Source organism: Rhinopithecus bieti, unplaced genomic scaffold (genome assembly GCF_001698545.2).
Source record: "Rhinopithecus bieti isolate Rb0 unplaced genomic scaffold, ASM169854v2 scaffold_32105, whole genome shotgun sequence".
Classification (NCBI taxonomy): domain Eukaryota; kingdom Metazoa; phylum Chordata; class Mammalia; order Primates; family Cercopithecidae; genus Rhinopithecus; species Rhinopithecus bieti.
The window spans coordinates 1,555,131-1,561,130 of NW_016814250.1; the positions used below are offsets into that span (position 1 = coordinate 1,555,131).

Sequence of the window (6,000 nt, forward strand, 5' to 3'; positions counted from 1 at the left end):
GTCTGGCCTACAGATTTAATAAGTTTCAAAGGCAGAAGAGAAAATGCAGAGCTCAGTCTTTGACACTGAACTTTCTCACTGCCTCTAAGGATGGAAGAGGTCAGTTTGGTGAGCAACATGTTTGGTATCATCATTTCAGATTTTCCAGAGGTAATGGTTACAAAAGTCTTCTCAGAAACAAGATTTACCACCCACCAGAGACATAGGCACACATGACCATGGTTTGTTAGGTGCCTATAACTTGATCTTTGCATCAGAGGGAAATTCTCTCTGAGGGGACAGGGCCCATCTTCCATGCAAAATTATAAAATTGTCTTGTACTCAAAGCTGCTCTTCTCAACATACCCTTCCCAAGGGATTTCGCCCTATTGGGTGTCCTCCTAGGTACCTGCACATTCATTCAAACACTGATCCTGAGAAATTACTGGTGAGTACAAGCACTATCTCCATGGGCAAAAGGAGCTAGGTTCAAATTGCATTTTTCCACTTAGCAATACATGATCTTGAATTAAATACGTACTGCCTCACAGCCACAGTTTCCTCATCTGCAAAATGGGGACAGTACTTGCTCATAGTTGTTTTGAGGACTAGCTGAGACAAATGCTTAGCACGGTATTAGGAACATGGTCAGTGGTCAATATTAAGTCCATGTCATAAATTTTGACAAGTACTACATGGTAGTTCCATCCTTTATTTTTAATAAAATTCAGGTGATTTCATCTATATTAGACATTTATTATATTTACATTTATACATTATAGAGTTTTTCTGTATATATACAACCTATGAGTTACTATTTTTAACAGTATAGAATCTAAATTATCTGGAAACTTCTTAACCATAATCATTACCTACTCCCTCATAAAACAATTTTTTCCTGTTTTCTATTGTAAGTTAACGAAGGACCTCAACTGCAGATAATCTAAATTTCACTCCAATATTGTAGTACCTTTACCTTCATTCTAGCTCAAATATTCCTTCTACAAGTCCTCATTGATAAAAAAAGAAAAAAAAAAAAAAAAAAAACATGGGCCAGGTGCACTGGCTCACACCTACAATCCTAGAACTTTGGAAGGCTGAGATGGGAAGATCACTTGAGCCCAGGAGTTCAAGACCAGCTTGGGCAACACAGCAAGACCCTGTCTCTACAAAAAAGAACAAAAAATAAAAATAAAAAGTCAGCAGGGTATGGTGGCACATGCTTGTTGTCCCAGCTACTTGGGAGGCTGAGACAGGAGGATCGCTTGAGCCCAGGAGTTCAAGGTTACAGTGACCTATGATCACGCCATTGAACTCCCACCTGGGAGACAGAGTGAGGCCCTGTCTCTGAAAAAATAAAAATAAAAATGTACTTTGTAGCACCATTAATCAGATGATGATGAAATAAGCATTCTCACCTTATTTAAATATTAATAAAATATGAAATTTAAAAATTCATTTAAATATATCTACCAAAATAATGAAAACTACAAAAGGTAAAAGAGATGGGGAGGATTTTGTATTTTGCCTGATTTTAGACATTCTACAAAATGAAACTTTTCTTCAGAATAAGCTATATTGTCAACTCTTTTTTTTGGAAGTCAGTATTTAAGATATACTGATATAATAAAAGAAAAATCTGCAGAAAAATGAAGAAAACATAATGAATTGAGACCTACATTTAAGTACGTAAATAAACACCGTCCTGAATAAAATTCAAAAGCCACAGCCAGCCCTGGTTGAGAACCCTCACAATCAGGCTCCCGGTGCAATATCCAACTCCCCCCATCCAGTACTACTTCCCTGTGTGCATGCTACACTCTAGAGACTAAATGCACAGACATTTCTGATATAACTGGTCTCTGGGCTGGTATCTACATCATTCCCTCCATCTGGAATGTCTTCTTCTGCCATCTCTGCCCACCAAAACTCCTCCCCAGCCTGTAAGGCCATGCCTCACTGCCAGCCCCTCCACATGCCCATCTCTGAGCTTCCAAGATACCTGAGCTCATGCTTTCCCATACTCTCACTACTGGCATTACTGTAAATTTGTCTAACACATGTCTACTGCTCCCCATTAGAACCTAAGCTCAATCAGGACGGGAATTAATCCATATAGACTAATTCATCTTCATGTCACCACATCCCCCAGCAGAGGCCCTTGCAAAAAGGGTGCAATCAGTGCATCATGAAGGTGTCACAGTGGCAGGTGACGTGATCCTGCCTACTTTACCCACACAATTTGGAACACATATAGACTGTGGCCCGATAGCAGCTCTAAGAGTTGCATTTTTTATTACAGAGTCAACCCATTTCATCCAGAAACACGGCAAACATGGAACACAGAAGACAATTTTATTCAAGTCAATGCTTTGCTTAATGCAGAGAGATCCTTAATACGACCTGAAGTCAAAAAAAAAAAAAAGTAGAGAATGTTCATCAAGACAGGGCTAGGCAGACCAAGGGTGAACTTAGGAAGGCCATAAAATATCTCACTGGACTCACATCCTTCTTAAATCAATGATCAAAACATGTATTTATTTAATATCTATTATTTTAAAAGATTATTTTAAGAACGAAAGTAATTTATTTATTTATTTATTTTTACTGTCAACTTACTTATCTGTGCTTCAGCATCACTTAAGGATGGTACCACATTTCTGGGAATTGACCCAAAACAAGCATTAGTCACAATTATTCTTTAAAATCTATAAAAGATATTAGATTGGGAAAAACAGAAACAAGTAGTGTTTTATTTTGTCCCATTATATTCTACAGTGAAAGAGAACACTGTCTAATTAGAATCTTTTGTTTTCTTTCTTCACACTGAGGCATTATACCTTTCATAATCACATAGTCATTGAAACCAAACGACTTCATCCTTAAGAAAACTGGATTTCCAATGATTCACTGTCTTTGTAACTTCAATCTGCTCAAATGATCTGACCAATTAAAAGGAATGTACCTGTAACATAAATGGAACATGTGAGAAAGCTTTCTAACACCATAAACAGAAGGGAACTGAATCAGCTGCCCATTTCATTTTATGCATAGCAAAAACTGACCAGTAGAACGAATGTTTTTATGGGTGGCTATTATTTTAAATAATCTAAGCCTTGGACCTAGTCTACCCAAAATATAACTTCACAATACTTTGGATTTTGTGTTTAAAATTCAAATATCAAAAATTTAAGAGACATTAAAGGCAATGATTACAGCCAGGCTTGCACTTTCTAGTATATAAATAAGGAAAACATTTTCTTTGTTTTATAATAGAAGACCAGCTAACACCTAAATATGTTTATTTAGACATGCACTATCCAGTAGTCGCTAGCAATATTTTTTTTTTAAAAATTTAAAGTCAGTTGCTCAGTTGCACTAGCTACATTTCAAGGGCTCAAGTGCCCCATGTTGCTGGTGGCTACCATACTAAATAACATAGAATGATCTTTCCATGAACACAGAAAGCCCTACAGGACTGTGCTGCTAGACAATCATAAAGAAAAAAATCGTATATAAGTGAATGAATCAATGAAGAAATGACATACCGTTGTCATTTGTTGACTAATCAACAAACACATCTATTAAAAACATAAATTTTCATGTTAAATGTGAGAATGGATCATAGTTGCCTAGTTATCTTTCAAAATTGATATTGTATTTAATTATCAAATTTCTCCACTCAAACCAGAGAACAAAAATATTTCTGCATGTTTCAAAAGACTGCATTTTCTAATTTAAAAATACCAAAATACATAGGTATAACTTAGAATAATTCATCACATTCAAATCAACCATAGAATTCTTTCAAATTACACCTATATATTTAAAAATCACACAGTAGGCTGGGCACGGTGGCTCATGCCTATAATCCCAGCACTTTGGGAGGCTGAGGCAGGTGGATCACCTGAGGTCAGGAGTTCGAGACCAGCCTGACCAACATGGTGAAACCATGTGTATACTAAAACTACAAAATTAGACAGGTGTGGTGGTGCATGTCTGTAATCCCAGCTACTCAGGAGGCTGAGGCAGGAGAATCGCTTGAACCTGGGAGGCGGAGGTTGCAGTGAGCAGAGATTGCGCCACTGCACTCCAGCCTAGGCGACAAAAGTGAAAACTCCGTCTCAAAACAAAAAAAATCATGTAGTATACATCTACTAAGATGGACAACACAAAATGCTGGTGAGAATGTGAAGTAAAAGGAACTCTCAGGAATTGTTGGAAGGAGTGTAAAGTGTTGTCACTACTTTAGAAAAATGTCCAGTAGTTTCTTCTTCTAAGACTAAACATATATCTGCCTCATGGTCCAACAATTGCCCTCTTAGATATTTACCCAATAAAATGAAAACATTTTATTACATTTACAGAAAGACTTGTAGTAGCATTCAAAGAAGCAGCCTACAGACAATAAAAGACATATAAACTGTAGTATATTCAGACAATGGCATATTATGCAGCAATAAGAACGACTGTATACATGACATAAATACATCTCAAAAACATTACAAGTGGAAGAAAAACATACTGCATGACTCAATTTACATGAAATTCTAGAATGTGAAAAACTAACCCTATGATTAATCCAAGCAAAACAAAACCCTGAACAGTGATGGCTGCTGGAAGAAGGCAGGGGAGGTGAACAACTGGGGTGACGGAAATGTGTTGTACCTTGATCACTATTTTTAGAATTGATAGATTTTGGGTTTTAACCAAAATAAAGAAGTGGCATAAAATAAGAACAAATTGCTAATTTACTTTCCTATTTACCAGTGAAGGCACAGCTAAATTAAAAATCTATCATGGCAAATTAATGAACTGAAATACGACAAAATGATCAAATGATTTACATGGATATCTTACAACAGACAGCTGAGTAATCACAGAAGAGTGCTTTCTGCAGAACTACTACTCCTTATTAGTCTCTCATCATCCACTGTTAATTATCACTTGGGCTGCTCAAAGTTCAACAAGGCACACAAGTTCTAGTTATCCTGCTTTGGAGAAATTATAAATGCTATTTCCAATATGCTATGTCTTACATAAGGCTTTCATATTTAAAATATATAATGAATAAGCAACCTATACCTACTTTTCTATTTAATTTACCATTGATAGACGCAGGAGGAAGATAAGGGAACCTGCCCAAGGCCTTGTCTGGGTGTGCCTGCAACAGACCAGGGGGCCCACCTGTGCAGTGGGAGAATGGGGTGGAGCCACCAGGAATTCCCACCTTATGCAAGGGGGAGTCTGGCCTCTTCAGCTTGTGCATGGTGGCCCGGTATTCAATACGTGAGGTGGGAGCCTACTGGCAGAACCTTCCCTTTTTTTATATTTAGTTTTTGCTGAGAGCTTTCTTTTAATAAATTCTGGTCTCCTCACCTTTCAATGTGTCCATGTGTCTAATTTTTCTTGGTTGTGACACAAGAACCTAGATTTTAGCTGAACTAAGGGGCAAAAGCCTGCATCATTTTCGTGGCCTGTACAGGGACACGAGGAAAGGTAAGTAAAATGCAGAACAAAAAATCTTTTTTCCCTTTTGTTTCTGAGGCTTTTTGTGCCTGGACATCTTCTGAGGGTAGAGGAAACTGTGCCCCGAACCCTGTCACTCCGGGGGGTTGGAAATGTCAGCCTTGGTCCAACCTAGCCTTTTCTATGGCATTGTCCTTCTCTTTTTGGGACTGTAATGGCACCACCTCACCCGACAGCCACAGACGTGCATGGGATAGATGGGCAAGCAGCGGCTCCCCGGACCCCTCACCTCCTGGCTGGGGCTGGGGCACATGGCCCAAGGGCCTGTGTGGCAGGCTTGCCAGCATTCTCCAACACAAGTCCACAGAGCCTTCCCCTCCCCAGGCCAAGGGGTAAAGCTCCATCCAAGCCCCAGGGAAGAAACAGCAATTAGAAGTTCTCTCCCTGTTGGAGGAACCCATAGGCATAAGAATAAGAGGTTCTTGCCCAGGGCATCCTTCCAACCCTGCAGTTCGGGCTGATTTTTTTTTTTTTTCTTTTCTCCACCCTGTC

At 38.7% G+C, this 6,000-nt stretch overlaps 1 protein-coding gene across 1 annotated transcript in view; it reads right to left on the reverse strand.

Annotated features, from left to right (window-relative positions):
* The window catches only part of NR3C2 (nuclear receptor subfamily 3 group C member 2), a 372,959-nt gene that overhangs the window by 223,330 nt on the left and 143,629 nt on the right, over positions 1–6,000 (reverse strand).